At 30.3% G+C, this 21078-nt stretch overlaps 1 protein-coding gene across 1 annotated transcript in view; it reads right to left on the bottom strand.

Annotated features, from left to right (window-relative positions):
- The window catches only part of LOC124532076 (zwei Ig domain protein zig-8-like), a 46835-nt gene extending 27357 nt beyond the window's left edge, over positions 1-19478 (bottom strand). The window contains exon 1 of the mRNA XM_047106715.1: positions 19090-19478. The gene's annotated coding sequence lies outside the window, so the exon portion shown is untranslated. The remainder of the gene's footprint in view (positions 1-19089) is intronic.
- Between the last annotated feature and the right edge of the window lie 1600 nt (positions 19479-21078).

The following is a 21078-nucleotide window of genomic DNA, read 5'->3' as shown; positions in this document are numbered from 1 at the left end:
TTGTTGCTATACAGTATCTGTCAGATTGATTTTGTTTTCATTGCATTTAATAAACGAAATGTGTTCCTAATATCATTATTCCGATATGGCATACCCTATGTATGCCATATCTGTATATATATATATATATATATATATATATATATATATATATATATATATATATATATATTAATTATGAATGATCATTAATATATTATTTATAAGAGAAGTTATCCCATATTAGATACATCAATAGATAAAACCAAACACAACACAAAAAACATTAATACAAAATTATATCAGTTAATTAAGTAAATACGAGTTGAAACATAGTTACATTTTCTTGAAACTGAAAAACCTTTTGTAAATATTATATGGATGTACCTACATTGAACATTCCAGTTTCGAGAATTGAAGCGCAGACGCAAGCAATTCAGGGATACTCCTAAGAAGAGTATGTGCTCGCAATTAAAGACACAAAGGAAGCTACTAGATTGGTGCATTAGAAATGAAAGGAATGACTAATGTATTTTACAAAAGATCTTTCGAGGCAAAGATAACCGCTAACATTGAGGATTACTTGTCTTTCTAATAGAATTAAGACTGTCGTCGTTGTGAAATTTGTAATGTTTAATGAATTTAATCAGATCTAATGCACTTTCATATTCCATATATGCATGACCACTACCGTATAAAGTACGTGTTTCAGTTCTCGAAAGCTACGGCCTCATTAATTACAAAAATGGATCAATGCACACAACATATACATAACAACAACACGGAACAAATTCTAATCGCTAATATTACACGCCGTTTTTTAAATCACATAAGGTCAAATAAAGTATTATAGATGAACCATTATAATCTCACGTATGTTATGTCGATTCTGACGACGTCGATACAATAATGGATTATGGTGTCTTCGTTTTATTTAATAACGAAGGAGACGTTTTCAGTTTGTTACCGTAACAATACTGCGATTGTCTGCTGATTGCTGGGCAACCGAAAGCAGTACATATAAATGGTATAGACTTAAAACGTTAAGGCAAGGTGCATTTAGAGGCACCCGTTTCATTGTTTAAATTCCCTACAGTTTGTTGTTTAAATATTGACTATCGATTCTAAAAAAAATATAAGTAGTCAAGTTCAATATAATAGAATATTTTAAAGATGATTGCATCTATATGTCCCATTTACTACTTTTAAAAAGTAGAAATAGTACATTAAATAATTATTATAGCTTATCATTTTGTTTGTTATGTATAATACTAAGTTATTTCAGAAACATCTAAAAGATATTAAAGAAAAAGATGATATAAATTCAATCATGTTTACATAAACACTTTCATCTCAATTTCTTTCATCTATCTCTCGAATAAATGAGACGGATTATTGTACAATGATTGCTAAGATTAGGCATGTTGTACTGGTTTTGTTACTTACAATGATCAATAAATAATTGGATTATAGCTCTAAGAATTATTTAAAGCTTCATTTTGCAGGTCTTGTGAATACTATCAAAATTTATATTCTTATTAGATTAGATGATAATCAAATGTTTTTAGTTTTTTTATAATAAAGTTAAATTTAATCTACATTCACCTGGAATTTCAACGAACCTGCATAAAATATTAGTGCCATTACCGTTCGCGGGGATGTACCAATTTGTCGGCGTCCGCGTAAACAAGACAGATGACTTCCTCTGTTATCCATCATACTTGCGGTGACCGTCTCTGTTAAGTCACAGCCTTATTCATTATTATTTGCATGACCCACTTACTATGAAATGACACTTTTGACATTTATTGTAATTAATATATATTGTATATCTTGGGATTTAAAAGCTCTGAACAATGATCAGGTTTTATGACAACCTTAAATATGACATATTAAGATGACGCTTCTAAAAAAAAATCAAAATCTTTAACGAAAATGAAACATAAAATTTGAGTTCACACGGTTGGTGTCACACTGTTCATGTATTATTTACAACAACCAATGCCAATGTCTAACGTCAAACGCTAACAACGTACAATTAGTGGGATCATTTTGTACCACCAGAGGACCCATTTGCGCTCCGTCTACTACTTTCAAAACGAGGCAGTAAGAAAATGGTATAGTTTGGTTACAACTAAATATAATAAATCAATTTCAAATTCCCAATTTATTTTACTAAAGTAAACTTTATAGGTTAGTTTCGTGTATATTAATTTATATTTAATTTTAGATATTGAATGTTATTGTATTATTATAAAATAAGAATCGAATTAAAAAGTTATAATCACAGTTAAAAGATTCAAGAATCGATACAGCGTCTGAACTTAAGTTAGTTTTTGATATTTGAATTTGGAATTCTCCGATGAGTTTCCAATTTGTTCTTAGATGAAGCTCTACAGAATCAGATCCGCTCATTGTTTAACAATAGGAGAAGTGTACGTGATATATCTAGAGACAAAGGATAACTCAAACATCCTAAAAGATAATATTGAATTACAAACACAATTAATCATTCAGGCTAAATAGTAGTAAATGCTTATATATTATTTTGTTAAACTATCTTCTAGAATTATACAATTGATTGAATGATACAAAAAACTAAATTTAAATGTGTGTGGTTATTTTTTCAATGTAATATAAGAATAAAATAATCTAGTGATCTATTCAAATTTAACGCTAATAATGTGTAAAAAAGTAATATATTATTGTTCGTCAAAATTATGCTTGGTGTCAAAATTAACTTGGGCCTGAAAAGAACCGTCAAAAGAATATCAACGAGGTATTTTTATCTTAAATATAACAATGGGTTTCATTCCAATGTTTTTTTTAAATTTATGTAGCCTGAGGATGATTCTCTCGTTCCAAGATGTGGAATAACAAACAACAACAACAATAATGGCCTGTAAATTAACTGGTACTTGCCTGATTTGAACCTGTAATCATCGGTTAAGCACGCGTTCTAACCAATAAGGTCGTATCGGCAGATGTGCAAATAAATAAAATTAAATTCGTAAATCTTTTAACACCTAAATAATTATTTCATAACGATTATTTTTAATTTTACGATTGAATATTCTAGAATAATCTCCAGAATCTTGAAAACGTCGGACACACAACAGATTCGTGATAAAGGTAATAAGTCATTACCAAATATGCAGAGTCAAATTAGTTATTTCTATAAGTCATTTGAATTACTGCATTGATTTATTGAAACTAAAAGTGACAACCAATATGGAAAAGAAAAAACCGGCGACCTGAGAGTAAACTCGGCGGGATTTTTCCCTCGGTTTCAATATTCGGAGGCATTCGCTTTTATTTCCATAGTGCGCTTACTTCTATGAACTCACTATTTGTATAATAACCTTTAGTACATAAATGTTTATATATTCTTTTGCTTTTTTTAGCAACACCTGGTGGTGTTACAATCCATGAATAAATAAAACAGTTTCATTTTGTAAATGGTGTCATGACATAAAAAATATTGTTCGTTTGGTCAAAAATGCCACAAGTTATTGAACACGACTATTTTATAATAAATTCCAATTACATACACGAATTAACAAAAAAATCCCCAACACTTTATATATAATTCTCCCGTTCCTGAAACAAAAGCGTGGTTAAACTTTTCAAGCGATTTATTCGAATTGAGTTATTCGCGGAAATATTTTATTACCGACCACATTCCGTATTCAAGTGTTGTTTTCCTATCTATTAAATAATTTAACTGGGGATATCGCTGTAATACAAAACACCATCGTTGTATTGAGGTTTATCGTAATTAGTGAACAATCATTATGTCGGTTTATGTCGGTTTTAAGCTTGTATTATTTATAACACGAATACAATTGTCACGTTGTGCATTTTAATATTACATTTATATTAAAATAAATCTGATAATTCAAAATAAAACGTATTTAAATCTATGTACAAAATATGTGTTATTACACATATTTTTTTTTATTTGGTATATGATTCTTTCAATAAAAATATAAAAATAAGAAGTTGAATACTCGATTTGAGTTGTGTTACAGAATAATTTACTTCCAAAACTTTTAAAGCTGAAAAATCTCACTACGAATATGTAGGTATATATTTTCAGATTAAATTGTTTCAATCTGGTTGAAAAATAGTAAACTCTCAACTAAATTGTATCGCATAAATCTAGGCATCTTCAATTTGGATACGATGAAATATCTGACCAGTATAGTTGTGTTGTTTTTGTTTTATTATAAATTATATTTTTGTTCTTTTTTCAGCTATTAGAATGAATAACATCAATCATTTATAGTAGCATTTTTTCTTTGTCGTTGATGTTATTCGATATCAGTAATAATACAATATAATCAGTGTTTATTTAGCGAAGGCGTAAGGAGTTAATAGTCGCTAAATTACTTCTGCAATATACGTTAAAGTTGATAGTGCAGATCGATTTATCAAACGTCTTATTAGTATAAAAGTGCAAAGTGAGTGAGCCTCGTAATAACTCTCTCAGAGTAAAGTACCGTCGATTCGATGGCCATCAATCATTTTTGTATAGACTTCGAGAACCACTTCAGGCATATCGATGTTTGAAGGATTTCTTTTAACGTAGAAAAAATATTTATAAAACTCATGTAAACGTTAAACAAAGTTGTAACCGCATTGTATTTAAAAATCAAATATTTTTTTATTAGTTTTAAAGGACGTTAAATATTGTTGATACTTAGTTTTACAACGCTACAAATATTGTATGTCAACTGCAAACCGCTGGATTTAATGAAGCTTGAGTCAAATGGTCTCAAATTAATCAATGTCTTAAACAGTGTAGCCTAAAAATATATATTTAATACATTGATAGTAGCCCCCTTCGTATAACAGACTAGCAACTCACCCCGGCTTTCATTGGTTGTAATTTATTAATAAAGGAAAAGATATGATATAATTAATACTCTATAATCACTCAGAAATAGTGCGGCTTTGTACCAGTAAAAAAAAAGTAGAATATCTTTAGTTCTCATCGTTATTTCGGGATAGATCATTAGTTCCGGTGATGATACGCTAGCAAACAAAAAAATATATCTCGTTTTAAAATAATAATATAGTAATAACCGTAATATTCTTAACTCTTGTCAAAAAGTGGTCCTTTGAGCCGGCATAATGATTTATCAATATGATAAAAACATATACAGAATTTGGGTTACTACATATTGTTTACATATACATTACTATACATTGCTGTATTAATGTATTGGTAGGTAAATAATATCTATTGTTATATAAAGAGAAAATATTTCTGAAAGCGGAAACGATAACGTTAGTTTTGTATCCCATTTGTTTTATGAGGCACTATTCAGTGTTCGTATCTTATTGTTTATGACACGAGCAACTGTTCGGCAATACAGTCACGTTACCAAAGCTAAATTTAACCTTTAAGTACTGACGTGCATTTTTTGTAACATTAGTACCGACGTGAGGCCTGAGAGGCCGCGTATATAATATCAGTTTTTTTATGACAAAAGTATGAGTTGAATATTTTTCCTTAGATTATGTTGAAAACTAAAGGGTTTTACGAAAAAATAAGCATAGAAATAAATTCTACTTAACGAAACATGTAATTATAACACAATAATATTATTTGGCTTCAATTTCGGGAAAAATTTAGACCATTCGATATAAAAAATCAAAACACAAAAAATTCTCCTTTCAGAATAGCAAAAAATAGCATTTCTCACTTATAACTAATATATCTCTTAGATAAAAAATAATATATTGACATATACATTCTGAATAAAAAAACATCCACAGTCCAACTACTCCTTAAATTTTAAGCCCTATCAGGTCACACTTGTTTAGCGCACTACAAACAAACGCATTGATTACACGAATAGTATGTATAGATCGATTTTCTTTTGAATTTAGGTTGGTGTGAAAGAAAATATGAAGCTGAGGAGACACAATTCTTGACTTCCACAGCTTCAAGCGCTCTTGCCAAACTCATTCTAAGTTCACGTACAACCTTAGGCTACAAAGTCATTGCTTTATATGCTCTAATACTAACTTGACTTTTTTTACAAATTTATCTCTTTCACAATGTTTTCCCATATTAATATTATTTAAAAGATAAGAATTGACGCCACTAATATCTAAAATTCTTCTATCTAAAAAACACCGTCACCATTCAGGCCAACGTCTTGCTCGGCGACATGCATGTGTATACTGTATCAAATAATTTATCTATACCGCCTTTCATTGAATTATAAAAACTTATAATTTCTGGCTTTACTGTTTGTTTTGTCGCTATCAGGCATTACTTAAGTTAAAATGACTGATTTTCCCTTCTTCGGAAGATAAGACCAGATCGTTGAATCCTTTGTAAAAACCAAATAAAATTTATTCTTATGATAGTAGGCAAAAACCCTATTAGGGGGTATTTTTCTTTTTATTTAAATGTTGCAAAACTATTTCATTATTAGATGGAAGTCCCTGTTGTATCTATAGTTCATAATATCTTTAAAAATAACATATTATTTAGAAAATGAGTTAATAGAAAAACTTACGTAAGTACCGACGTGAGGCCTGTGAGGCCGCGTCGGAATTTCAAAAGGTGATTACTCACCAAATATGCCTGCTACAAAAACATTCCCTGTTCCAATATCAATGAAGGTGCTAACCATGCAGCTACTGAAAAGCTGGATTCGATATTGTGCAGGGAAAGGGGTAAACTAGCAATTCGTATACCTGTCGGGGCCTGTGAGACCGCACGTCGGTACTTAAAGGTTAATAATAAACGTCGCGTCTAAACTATTTTTATTTATTAGTAAGTTTCACCGACGATTACGTTCCTGTGGAATTACGATTTAGCTCAGTAGGGGGTGACTTATTTAAGATAGCTTTCCTTGATATTTTCCTTTCCTTGATCTTCGTGATTTCTTTGAATACATCAAAATCAACTTAGAAGTATCTATTGATTCGTGAAGGCGCGCCTCACGTTATTTCATAGCGTGCGTGGGACGATTTACATTACAGGAAAATTGCACAAAAATACAAATAATTATATGATTTTTATATGATTACGTGCAATTTAACGTAAAGGTGCCGTGTAAATTTAACGTAAGTGAATGCTTCTTTAATTCAAATAAATATAATTAACTTCATATGTAAAAAATATGTTTGCATTGCAAAATTTTGTGCAGATAAGTTTAGGTAACCTACTTGTGGCGGTAGACTTTTGTGCTATCCCTCGGGGTAGGTGCACTCTCATATTGCACAAGCAAGCTTAATTCTTAAAGCGCTCTCCATCAGTTTCTTTAAACAGTACAGGGAAAATGTTTACAATAATTCATATTCCGAAAATTTCTCAAGAGTTCATTTTTGCAATAACAACATACATATTACATTATAACATACAATTAAATAAAATATTTTCATCAATAAACACTTTATACACATTATCATCGTTTGTTTTTGAGATGAATCAAATCACGAACTACTTTATTCAAATAAACCCTTGCGAGCACTTTTGAGTTTATTTTATATGATTAAATTAAATTTAAAGCTACGTTCAGAATGTAGATTCTAAGAAAACCGACAAGAAACTTAGTAGTTAATCTTTTTCGAAGAACAGTTATATATAATTTTAGATATAATAAGTGAATTATTACTATTACTGCATTAAAATCAACGAATACTTACTTCATATTTTTTAATACACAGTTAATGTACTAATTTTGTTAGAAAGCATCGCAAATCGGTTCAAGTTCTGAGATTGTAAACAGCAAGAATGGCTTTTTTTATGAATGAATATGTATACATAGTTTCAATATCAGCGCAAAATGGAGCAGTATCAATGTCAGTTAGCTGTCTCACCTTGCTAATCGCGTTTACCTGCAAGGAGTCTAACCTGAGCATGACAAATGAATATTCCACTAGAGTTTTGAATCTATCTTAATAGCTTAACAATGGTAACTAAGAAAAAACCTGGTACACTAAGATTTCTTTTTTATAACGTTAACCGAAAGCTGATTTTTTACATTTGGTATGGTAATAATAATAATAAGAATTTGGTTTAACTATCATTCAAAACCAAGTTATTTTTTGTTAACCGCTTTTGTCATATCAGAGATAGTGTTTTCTTTGTTTTCGGTTACATAGTCATCATTGGAAGCACTAATTGATGTGTTCTCCTTAAAGATATATTCTTAAAATGTGGATATTGATAATAATTTAGAATGATTACATCAAACAATCGATATATTTACAAAAATAAAAAAGTTACATTAAATAAAATATAAATTAATTCCTAATTAGTAGGTACCTATAGGATATTCAAACCCTACGAAAAATATAGTGACCTGAGTGGTTTATACTTAATAATATTTTCTGTTTTACTATAACAAATTAGTGTTGGTCGGAGTTTTGACCGCGTTTTAATTAGTTATTCTGTTTTAGAAAGCCACAAACATCTTTGTGTTAGTGGGTAGTACGGTAAATAAGGAGAAAGTTGTAAGTTCGTTGAAATCCTTTTTGAGATAAATACCTGTACATATTGCTGAGTATTTTATTCTATTATTTTATATGTTATGGTTTTGTGTTATCATTTAATAGATTACTTCACATTAATTGGTTCTTTATAAAACACACGTATATTATACTATCATCATAAGCACTGTTTGTAATTGGGTTGAAATTTAATTATAATAAGAATTAGACGTTTTAATTATTCCTTCATTAGCAATGCTAAGTTAGGGCCCGTGGGAACTAATATATTATGTCTTTTGTGATTGTAGTTACACTTGTATATTAAATTCAATCATATTTATATCTGAAATGCGGAAGTAATATCAATATGAATAATTTTATTCGTATTATAAGTGAAAGTACGCTTAAACTAGTACTGAGGCTTTAACGTGATAAAAAATGGAACAATGCGCGTTCATCACTGTTACTCTATTTAAATGATTAAGCTAATGATTCATGTAAGCTTATTATTATTACCGCGTTATAACGAATCTACAACTCAAATGAGGCGACTATTAAAAACAATTAACGCGTTAAAAATAATATACTAAATTTTCTTCGAAAACAAAAAAAAAAACTTTGATATAATCCTATAAATAATGAAGTAATGAAAACGACTAGTATAGGTGATAATTAAATTTGTAAGATCATTGTCACTAATGTCCTTTTGAAGAAAGTAAAGTATTGTATAATCTCAAATATGGCGGGGTGTATATTAATTTGTTTCGACAACGTTTGTTAAATTAGTAACATTTTTCATTTAGATTGATTTCATTGATCTAAACTAACACAAATGATTTAATCGCTACGAGAAATAGAACCATTGCTACTTTAATAAAAATAAACGTAAAGTGTGTATTTAACAAGAAAAGTATAATAATAATTGAAATAAAAAGTGGAACTCACTTTCGCAACAAATTTAATTAAATTCAAAATGTCGGCGTTTTCTAATCCACTCGCGTCTGAATGAAATATCCAAACATGAAAACGGCAAAGCGAAATGGAAATCTTTGATACAATTTTGTTATAAAATTAGTATTGACTTAAAGCTTTAAATCGAGAAAAATAATATATAATTACATATGTTATGAAAGATTACTTTCCATAGCTTTAAATCTTACATACATTTATACATATATACGTAGTTGGTCCCAAAGTTCTGTCACTGGCACATTATTTTCCAATTTCGAAGACGATTTAAAAAAAGTTTAATTGCATTCCATTTTTGAATGTTTGTCAATTATTAAAAAACAAAAAGTTATCATTTGCCGCGATTTTTCACGATGGAGTGGACCGTGAAAGAAAACCGAATAGCAGTTTTAGCGTTGCACCGCTGTGGGCACTCGCCAAATACCATTTTCAAGTTGCTCAAAAATTTAAAAATATCGCTTAGGTTTGTGTATCGTACTATGAATAGGTACAATGAAGTTTCAAGTGTTGAGGATAAGAAAAGAACTGGCCGGCCACGCTCCGCAAAGACACCAGCAGTGATCAAAGCAATCAAGGCACGCATACGAAGGAATCCTGTCCGAAAACAGAAGCTGATGGCATTGCAGATGGGGGTCAGTAGAAGAACTATCAAAAAGGTGTTAAACGAAGACCTTAAGTTGCGAGCTTACAAAAAAAAGAGTGGACACCTACTTAATGCTCGTCTAAAAGCAATAAGACTCAAAAGATCCCGGGTGTTGTTGAAACGGTACGCGAAAAATCGACATCGTGATATACTCTTTACGGACGAAAAAATTTTCGATATATAAGAAAAGTACAATAAACAGAATGATAGAGTGTATGCTGGGAGCTCTGAAGAAGCAGCAAAAAGAGTTCCGCGGGTGCAACATGGGCATCATCCATCTTCAGTGATGGTCTGGTTAGGAGTCTCCTACTACGGACCAACTGAGGTTCATTTTTGCGAAAAAGGGGTCAAAACCAGTGCAAAAGTGTACCAAGAGACGGTTTTGGATCAGCATGTCAAAGACCTGCCCAACACCTTATTTTCAGGACATCACTTTGTGTTCCAGCAAGATTCTGCACCTGCACATAAAGCCAAGACCACTCAAGCCTGGTTCGAGCGTCAAAACATCGACTTCATAAGACATGAAGATTGGCCTTCCTCCAGTCCGGACCTTAATCCTCTGGACTATAAAATTTGGCAAGACTTAGAGAGGAAGGTGTGTGCTAAGCCCCATAAAAATTTGGACAGTCTAAAGTCAGCTATAATAAAAGCAGTCGCTGAAATAGACATGAATATGGTGCGTGCTGCGATAGACGACTGGCCGCGGCGACTAAAGGCCTGTATTAAAAATAAGGGCGGTCATTTTGAATAATTTTAAGTTAATATAATTCCTTATTAAATGTTCTTTCATATAATATATAATTTATAAAAAATGGATTGGTACTTTTCTTTTTATCACTATTTTCATATATGACAGAACTTTGGGACCGACTACGTAAATATATACAAAGAGAAATTTCAGTCAATTACCATGTTTGGTGTATTCACCTTAACGCATAAGTGCTCGTACATTATTTCGCTTATGCTATTATACGATAATATATTTTATATTCTTTGAGCAGAAACGTGCTATTTTCAAACTCAAGATAAAGAATAATATTTTTTCTTGTTGTATGGTAATATTACAATGTGTCTATAAAGTTATAATGTCGGTCACAGACACTTGACTGTTTAAAAGTCATTAAAAAATGTGTACAAAAGCCTGACTAAATATTGGGGCGTATAAATTGTCCAATGGAATGGCTTTAGAGCGCAATCACAAAGAATCAACACTCCGTTTATTTCAAACCTTACTTTTTAATTCGGCAGAGTACTGCCAATTAACTTGCTCTGAGCTAGGCATGAAATGTATTTCTAGAAAGGAAACAAAATAATGAAATCTTTATTGGACCTACTTATATAATACCTATAAATTAATCTTTTGATAGTTTGTTTTATTCATATAATAATAATTATTATGAGAATTTGTAACTCGCTAGTACTCAAACGCCCTTACTTCAGATAGCTTGTACAATCTTGTTAGTAGTCTGCCTAAGCTCTTTCCAGCCGTGTTGTTGTCGTGCCCCTCGATTAAGAAAATAAGTAAAATAGAATGATTGAATATTAAAAGAGAATGCACTTGTGTTGCTACACACACTTGTGTAATATATCACGTTTTGCATACTTTGTTTTTTTCTGAAAATAATTGCCATAATCACATTCGATTCAGCGTCAGCAAGAAAATAAAATATAAACCAAAGGTGAAGATCTCATTATTTCACTTGGCTACGTTTAATATATAAAATGATACTGCGAAAAAATAATCAATCATCTATGAATTATTAAAGAGTAACCAACTTCAAGACCTAAAGTGTTCGCGTCGTCTAGAAATCTCTAGACTTTGATAGATTATACCAGCAACGTTATTTAGAAAAATAAGGCACACATAACACTTTAGGAGAATAGCTTGAAATAAAATACTTTATAGCTCTGAGGGTAATTTTTTTGTGTATTTCATAGAAAAAGATGTCTTATCTTTCTCATCAGTCTAGATATCAGTTACCTTTATTACTACAGTACTTTTAATCTAAAATCTTTCATACCTTTAATAGTAACACTACCTTACTCATTTATTAGAAAAAACTAAAACAGTGTATGGAAAATTTACAGAATAAATATCAATTTTAATAAACCGGCGTATTTATCTCCTGTTACTAGGCATACTTTAATCAATTTTTCCTTTTTGCTACTTTCACTGATCTGAAAAAAAATAATCAATATAAATATTTTTATAAAATCTGATACGTCTTGTCTCGTTGTTTTACAATAAAATATTTTGAATAACTTCCTGATTACAGTATAAACTATTCAATACTATTTTTTATGCTAAATATCTGTAATAATTTAAAAAATTACGCTATTCATATTATATGCAATTGGAGCATGCCTTATCTGTCTTTAAAGCTACACCCTTCTCTTTTGAATTTCTTTATTGGCGTGGACAGCTCTCAAGGATAGATGCCAAAATCTGAACAAAGCAAATATTGGCTGGGAACTCGAGACCTTTCTTGGCCTAGATATAAGCATAAGCGAGTCGTTATGTCGACCCAGTTGATATTGGTAACACTTACAAAAGTTCAAACATGATTTTCCTCACTTTGATTTTATCTATCAGAAAATATAGCGGCAACGACTTTCATATTGCAAGAAGCCGAAATTGTAATTAACAAAGAAAGAAAAGGAAAAGCTTAATAGTATTTTTTTTAATTATCGGAAGGTATAGAGCAAAATTCGGTGCTATATTGCAATTGTAAAAGATATAAATATTATCTTGTACAATCAATGTATGTAAACAAGTAATTTTAAATATTTCTATTGCAATTGTACTTTACTCATCGATCAAACCAAATACTGTGATATTGATTTTAAAAAACAATAAAAAATGTAACAGCTCAATATGAAGTGTTGATGTACACTATACTTATAGCACCAACGCAGGATAAAAATTTAGTACAGTTGCAGATCTCGTACAAGCTGGTATTACATTTTTTGCAATTCACGATTGTAAAATGAAAATAGTTCAAGTTGTACGAGTGACTCTGTCAGAATGCTTTCTCGAACGAAATCCGAAATACGGGTAAACGTAATATATGAATGTACAATATTTGAAGCTGTTATGACTTAAAATATACGTGAGTATTATGTATTTCTTTGTTATTCTATTTAAAGTTGAAATTGTATTTTTTTTTATGTATTAAAGCTAAACATACTGACAATACTAAATCTACACAATATTCAGATAACCCTTTTGTGTTTCAGGAGTAATTTTGTAAATAATATTAAAAATAAATCAAATCAATTTATGTAACTTATTGAATTCTTAATATGCATTGAATAGTATTTAAATTATATATTCTCCGTATAACGCATCTATGGATAAAATAAATTTTATTAGAATCCTTGTAGCCGTTTCAGTGCGATAAAGTGATGGTGTCGCCCTGCTCGTTACGAATATAGTGGTCATTCTCGTCGGAGACTAGGCAACTATGCTGAATATTTTATTTTCCACAGATATAAACACAAAGAGAGAAATGTCTATTTCCTTACATACTTATACTCGAAGAGTGTTTAGGCGCAGGTAAGACTTTTCTCCTTTGCAAGTAAGTCTACCAATTTCTAACGATATTCATCGAGAATTTATGATAAATGAAATAAAATTATTTTTGTATGGTGTCAACTTGAGCCAAAAATATTGAAACTGGGGAAGGAAGAAATCTTATAAGAACTGTACAATAACAATGCAATGTCAAACTATGAAGACAGGCTATAATAAATTAACGAACATCCGACTACCAAAACTTTATCTTTTAAATTTTCTTATTTTTGGTAGGTTGATAACCAAATAATCTAGGTGATAATGGAACTGTATGGAATATATTTCTTACGACGTTAATACGCTGTTAATCACGTCATAACACCGTTAAGGCCTTGATAAAAATATAATGTAATTTTCTATATTAACTTAGATCTTAAATAATTAAAATAAATATATTGCTTGCCAATATCATCCAGAATAGTTATTTAATAGTTTTCATTCGATTTTAATAAAAATTGAAACTTGTGGTTAATCATTATTGCAGACCTTTCTTAGACGCTCTTTCTGTTTTAACTTCGGATAGTTTTATTGAAATAACAAATTCTGCTGTAAAAATGCTTTTGGACCGTTCAAAGGAATGAGATGAGTAGACTTAATTTAGTTGTCCAGAATTTATTTCATTAGAATTATAGCCTTTAATAAGAATTAATTTAAAAGATAGCTGTTCATAGAATGTCAATGTCAAAATATTGTATATTGTTAGATTTGTTTCGGCTGTTTTCTGTCATTACAGATAATTGCTTTTTTTAAGTGGTATATAAAATAAAAAGCATTTGTATCAGTATTTGCTCCTTAAAGACTCATTAAATTATTCCTGCGTTATATCATTTAATAATGAGTCTTTTCTTTTTGGGCCTAAGGCTAGGCTGCATAATATGAGACAAAGAAAAATAATGCAGGAGGCTAAAATCCATAAATTTAAATAAAAAAAGAAGAAATACTTTAACTTTAACTATAAATTAACTATATACTTGAACTTTAACTATATAAAATAAAACTTGGGATAACCCAATTTAAAAAGTTAAAGTATTTTTTATATAATCATTTATGGCAAATATGAACAAAAACTAGTTACTTATAAATCTTGACCGCATGGAATGGTGGCAAGAGTTCTAGCAGCATTTCCCCGTTCAATCACAAATCCGATCCTCTGGACGAACCAGCCCTTCTGTCACCAGTGGAGGCAATGAGGTGAGCATTAGCATACTTGTTAACATTCCACGCGGTCAGGATTTGTATAGTAATTAGTTTTAAAATTAATTCATATTTGTATATATTTAAGCATTTTAATACATAAATTAAAATCATGGAATAATAGTAATTTACAACCAAACAATAATTATGGCATAAAATTTAAAATCTTATTTTTTGACCACCTATAGAAACAGCTATTATAAAAATTATAAGCAACTCTTCCAAGCCTCAAAATTTCACCAACGGTGGCGGTATTATGTCCCTTTGTTATTACACAATCTATCTCACTTTTTAATTCGATACAGAGATTTTATATGGTATAAGTATAATATGACACATGAAATAATATTTTTATAGAATTTAGAAGCGCTATCCATACTATATTTGTGCTGCAGAAGAGGGCTATTCGCGCAATCTATAACCTAGGAGCTAAAGAATCGTTAAGGAATAAACTTATAGAAATCAAGATATCAACTGTTGCTTTTCAATATATATTCTGTAATATTATGTATGTAGGAAAAAGTATTACTGATTTTATGAGAAAATGTGATACTCATAGCATTGGTACAAGGAACAAACACAAACTTGTTACTCCTGTTACTCGACTGCATAGAGTCAGTAACTCTTTTGCGGGGCAATGTCTATGGTTTTACAACACGATCCCAGAAAACGTTCAATATGCCTCTGTTGCCAAATTAAAAAAAAATATACATATATTAAAGAACGCTTGTGTGCAAAAGGTATTATACAATTAATGAGTTTATGATTGATAGCACACTTTGGGAATGAAACGATCGCCTCCTGGCTATTTCATTTCAATTAAATTTCTATATAATACATGAAACAAAAAAAAACCCGCTGAGTTTCTTTCGCCGGTTCTTCTCAGAGTATGAGAAGAACCGGTAAAGGTATCGATTTCTTTTCCGAACCGGTGGTATTGTTTCAATTGACCATCAATAAGAAAGTGTAATACTTCTATATTGAATAAAGCAATTTAAGTTTGAGTTTGAGTTTAATTAAATGACTAGTTAGTCTAATAATCACGCTAACCAATGATCGGCATACGAATGTAAGAATGTAGAAAAATCCTTTTTTTTTTAAATAAACACTTTCATATCTTTATCGATTTCTTTTTTTGTTTTGTTCGTTAACATCTCAAAATAAACATAAATATCAACTTGTATATAATATAATAAAAAAATATTATATTATATACAAAGTCGAGATGGCCCAGTGGTTAGAACGCGTGCATCTTAACCGATGATTGGGGGTTCAAACCCAGGCAAGTACCGCTGATTCATGTGCTTAATTTATCTTTATAATTCATCTCGTGCTCAGCGGTGAAGGAAAACATCGTGAGGAAACCTGCATGTGACAAATTTCATAGAAATTCTGCCACATGTGTATTCCACCAACCCGCATTGGAACAGCGTGGTGGGATATGTTTCAAACCTTCTCCTCAAAGGGAGAGGAGGCCTTTAGCCCAGTAGTGGGAATCTACCGGCTGTTGTTGTTGTTTGTTGTTATAATATAATATACACAGTATGCATTATAAATAATAAATAATGATATCTGGTATATTTAGAGATTATGCACAAGTATCATAAGAAGAATGTTATTTATAGCCGTAAAAGATTTTATTTCACCGAAACGATCGTCAATTCCAAGAACTAGCCAGACTAATTTGTCGCTGCAGAAAAGTCTGGAACAATTATTCTAAAGTAAATTCATACAAAAAAACACTACAAGTGATTTGTGAAGAAATCGTCAAATTTATAAAAGTTTTAGTACATAATGTTACTTTGCACATTTAATATACCTACGTTAAAAATATAATAGTGGAAAGTACCGTTTCCAAATAATGTGGAACAAAAAATTGTTCGCTGCAAAACGTGAGTTCGGATAACGAGATGTACTATTAAATTTTGACCTTACCTGTTCAAATTGCCCAAATTTCACCATATTGATTGTGGATACATTTTTATACATGTTTCACAATAAAATAAATATACTTAAAAAATTACACATGATTAAATAAATAAGATGGTGATCCAGTAGAGAATGAAGGTGGTTGACATAGCTCATAGGATTGTTCGAAGTGGAAGTGAGTACTTAATATTTTCTTGCTACGCGTACTTTTAATTTATTATATATTTAATACTAAATTGCATCCTTGCGAAGCTGGGACGAGTCGCTAGTATAAATTAAAAGATAAATCTACAATTCCAGATAGGTATGCAGCCTAACAATAAATGAACAACACGAAAAGAAACACTGTTATTTTAGACGACTACTTAAAATATTTTGCATTTGAACTGAGTTATTTTTAAAATTTGAATTCTGTGTTCGCGATCCCGAGACGAATGCAATATATCTGTCGAGTTTATTTATGTTACCATTGGAATAAGATATTGTTACATCGAGTATACCGACGTCAGTATTTTATTTACGAGAGAGTTGTAGTTTCAGCTGGTAGTACTATAAAAGTAGTACTACAATGAAAATTACGAAAGAAAATTTCTTTATATTATTTTTGAATGTCAAAACTGAAATAGATGTTATAAAAAATACAATTTTTGGAAATTGTGTGCAGGTTTACTGCATACTGTTATAACTACGAAATAATAAGATATTTATAATTATATAAAAAACTAGCTGCACGGCGCGGTTTCTCCCTCGTTAATCATCTGCTTCACCAAGGAGTTTGGATGTTTGTATTATTTAAATTTTTTTATTACTTTCTACACAAGTAGTTGAATGTCAAGCCAAGTTCAAGTAATATATATTAATAATACATTATAACTATCATACATATACCATAATGATACTTTTTAGAAAGAAGTACTAATAGGGCGGTGGAGTATTTATTTTTTCTAGTATCGATATATATTTTTAAAATACGCTGAGTAAACAATTCGATTCGCGATTTCTTGATATAAGGAATATTGGTTCTTTATATCAAGAAATCGCCGAATTGAATGTAAATTTAATATCACATAACCGATAACCAGCGAACGATCAAGACGCTTGACCTCGTGTACGAATTTTGATAAATAACTCAGAGGTTATGCGGATAGAGACGAATACACATATCATCTGAGAGGCTAAAATCACATTTTCCTTTTGGTATTAAGGTAGTATTAAAATAGGCAAGATATCATCGTATATTCTACATCGCATACATATTAGACGAATAAAAAAAGTCCAACTGAGAACATATATATCTTATTATTATTATATGATACACCAGGTCTGTCCCAGTGGTTGACGGTTTCGCTTATTTTAAAATTAATAGTATATATCCATCAATATAACTAATTCGAAAGTGTATATGAATAACAGCGTTCGTGTAGGTACGATAAAATATAATTAATGTTAGCTGAGATTACTTAAGTAGGAAAATTATAACGGCAGTATAAAACTTTAAGCCTTAAATCTATATATATATATATATATATATATATATATATACATATATACCGCTATTTCCCGTATAATAAAAATCAAAAACGGTTTTTAATATATAATCTTCATTTAAATATTAAAATATAATTAATGGTTACCGTTACACATATTGTCTGATGACTGAATAACGTCGTCGATTTCAAATAATAATACAAATTTAATTTTTAATATTACGTAATCTTTCAAAAAATATTATTACGCTACCTGTCACTACGCTATGACATCAAATGAGATTGAGTCACAAAAAAATTATTATGTACAAGTTAATACATGTACTAGTCTCGTATTATACATACAAACCCTTATGATAAGATAGATAGACATCTTAAGCGTCAGCTTTCGGACAGGTTGAGATGCAGATAATTAAAAAAATATACATTTTTTTAATTATATCTGAATTTTGCAAAAAATATCGTAGAGCTTAGATTTTATTTCAATTTATTAAAATTGTGTTTTTAAAATTTAATGTTTTTCATGTTTTAAGAAAATATATATTTGTGGCAAATGGGTTGGAATTAATAATCATTCTTTACATCATCAACGCACCACCAACCATGTATAATCTAAGATGTTATATCTCTTTTTACACTGGCTCACTCGTCATTCAAGCCGGAACACCACAATACTAACAAATACTCTTTGGAGGTAGGATATCTGATAAGTGGGTGGTAAAGGGGCTACCCAAACGGGCATGCTTACCTACCAACTAAATTAAATGTTTTTTTTTTTTTTTAATGTTACAGTTATTTTAAATAATTATTTTAATACTTAGGATTAATATGCATAAAAAAAGTTCTCAAGTACTTACTCGGTTTTTATCACTTTTAGAAATAAAAATGTTGTACAATAGCAGTCCTTAATACAAAAGCATAATATTGAATAGCCGCAGAACTGTTTTCAACTTCGCAACTCAGCAAATTAATCACTCCGAGTCCCGTTTAATTTTTCGTAACACTTAGCAACACTTAAAAAAAACAATACACTTCGTGAACACAAAAGTAGGAAATTCAAAAGACCGTCGAAATCACTTCACAGCTAAAGTTTTCAAACTCGGAACAATGTTATAAATTTTTAAACGCGCTACGACAAAGACTACGTTTTTTAAAAGTACCATTTAAATTTCGTTAGAGATCGCGCGGGAACCGGCGAGATCAGAACGGGTGTCCCTAGTGATAGAAAGTCCGAGACTGCGATGTGGGTATTAGCGCGCCTGCGTCGCTTTGCACCACGGGTAGCCTGCACTCGTGATACATTTCTGCTTCAATTAATCCCTACTCTATACTCAATTACACCTCCAAGTGTTGTTATCTTATAGCGAAATTTAATTTTGAAATAAATGTTGCGCTGCGTGATGAGCCGAGAAACCGTTTCCTCGTAAATCTCCTTTTAATACTTTTAGTATTAATTTAACTTGCTATGTTTGTTTAGGAAATCTACTCCATCTTATCCCATAGTATTAAAATTTCACTTTACTTTTTATTTAATTTCTACGACAGCACATCTTTTATGGTAAGCAAGAATTTTCTTGAAGAAGATTGCTTCAAACGAAGGAGTTACTCATCAGTTATTAAAATTTTGCATATAAAAGGTGATTTTTAAACATATATTTTTAGTATAAAATTCATATTTATCCACCGCTTTTTAAATTATTGATTTAGTGATTATTTATTGTAGCACTTTTATAAACACATTTGGAGATCAATTGAAATTAGGTATTTTCTGAAAATATACACTTATAGCACTACGTTTTATGTGGTTTCAGTAGCAAAACTTTAGTTTATTAAACTTTTAATTAAATTGTTCATTCTGAAAGCAGAAACTATAGTAACCCAGTAATACAAATTGTAGGTTAAAAGGTTTGAAGTTAACTTTTTGCACTATTTGGATTTAACATTAACCTGAATTTTTTATATATAATAAAACATATAAAAATGTTATACAACACATAAAAATATGTATATTATATATAAAAATAAGGTTAAAATTTAAATTCATATAACAAATATTATAAAGATAATTTTAAATTAATATAATAGACGTAAATGTCTATTTTATTTAAAAATCTTTAATAGTTTTAGTGAGCATAAGCTGTTTAATTTTCTATATATTTTTGGAAATTTTGGGCCCATAATTAACACGCATTTAATTATTAGTCTTGTGATAGTTGTTTTAAGGCTGATTACGTCAAGCTTTCTGGTACGAATACGGACAACCGGTAAAGATTAATAAGGTCGGAACCCTGAAATCATGGCTCAATGATTTGATCGAATGAGTCTTTACGGACGGTTTAGTCTCTCGTTATTTTGAAATCTTTTTTTCTTTTTATTATAAAGAATGGGCGCTCGTAAGGGCTTTATAGAGCTGAGGACCGTGGTCAAAGATAATGATTATATTTCTACTGCTTAACTTTCTTTTACTCAGCTGTCTGTAGGCGGGCAGTTACATTGGGCTGGTTTTCTTTTATTTCTTACTGTCGATATTTGTTCGACCGAAAAAGGTTTCAATGTACAATTTCAAAGTAAGACTCATTCGGAAATGTTTTAATCTAGATCAGACATTTTTAAAATAAAATGATAAGTTCAATGGTATCAGAAATTGATATCTCTCTTTTACAAGATGAAAGTAAATTTAAAACTGTAGATTTACAAGGATAACAGTGGTCTTTTTTTTCAAACGTAATATAAGTTCTTGACAGAACTGACTGACCGTGATTGAAGTTTCGGAACCAGAATCCTATTGATTGTACGCAATTAGAACAACAAATATCAAATTCATATGTCCTCATAACCGCTTTCGG

The sequence above is a fragment of the Vanessa cardui genome, chromosome 8 (assembly GCF_905220365.1).
Source record: "Vanessa cardui chromosome 8, ilVanCard2.1, whole genome shotgun sequence".
Classification (NCBI taxonomy): domain Eukaryota; kingdom Metazoa; phylum Arthropoda; class Insecta; order Lepidoptera; family Nymphalidae; genus Vanessa; species Vanessa cardui.
This window is presented reverse-complemented; position numbering and strand designations above follow the sequence as displayed.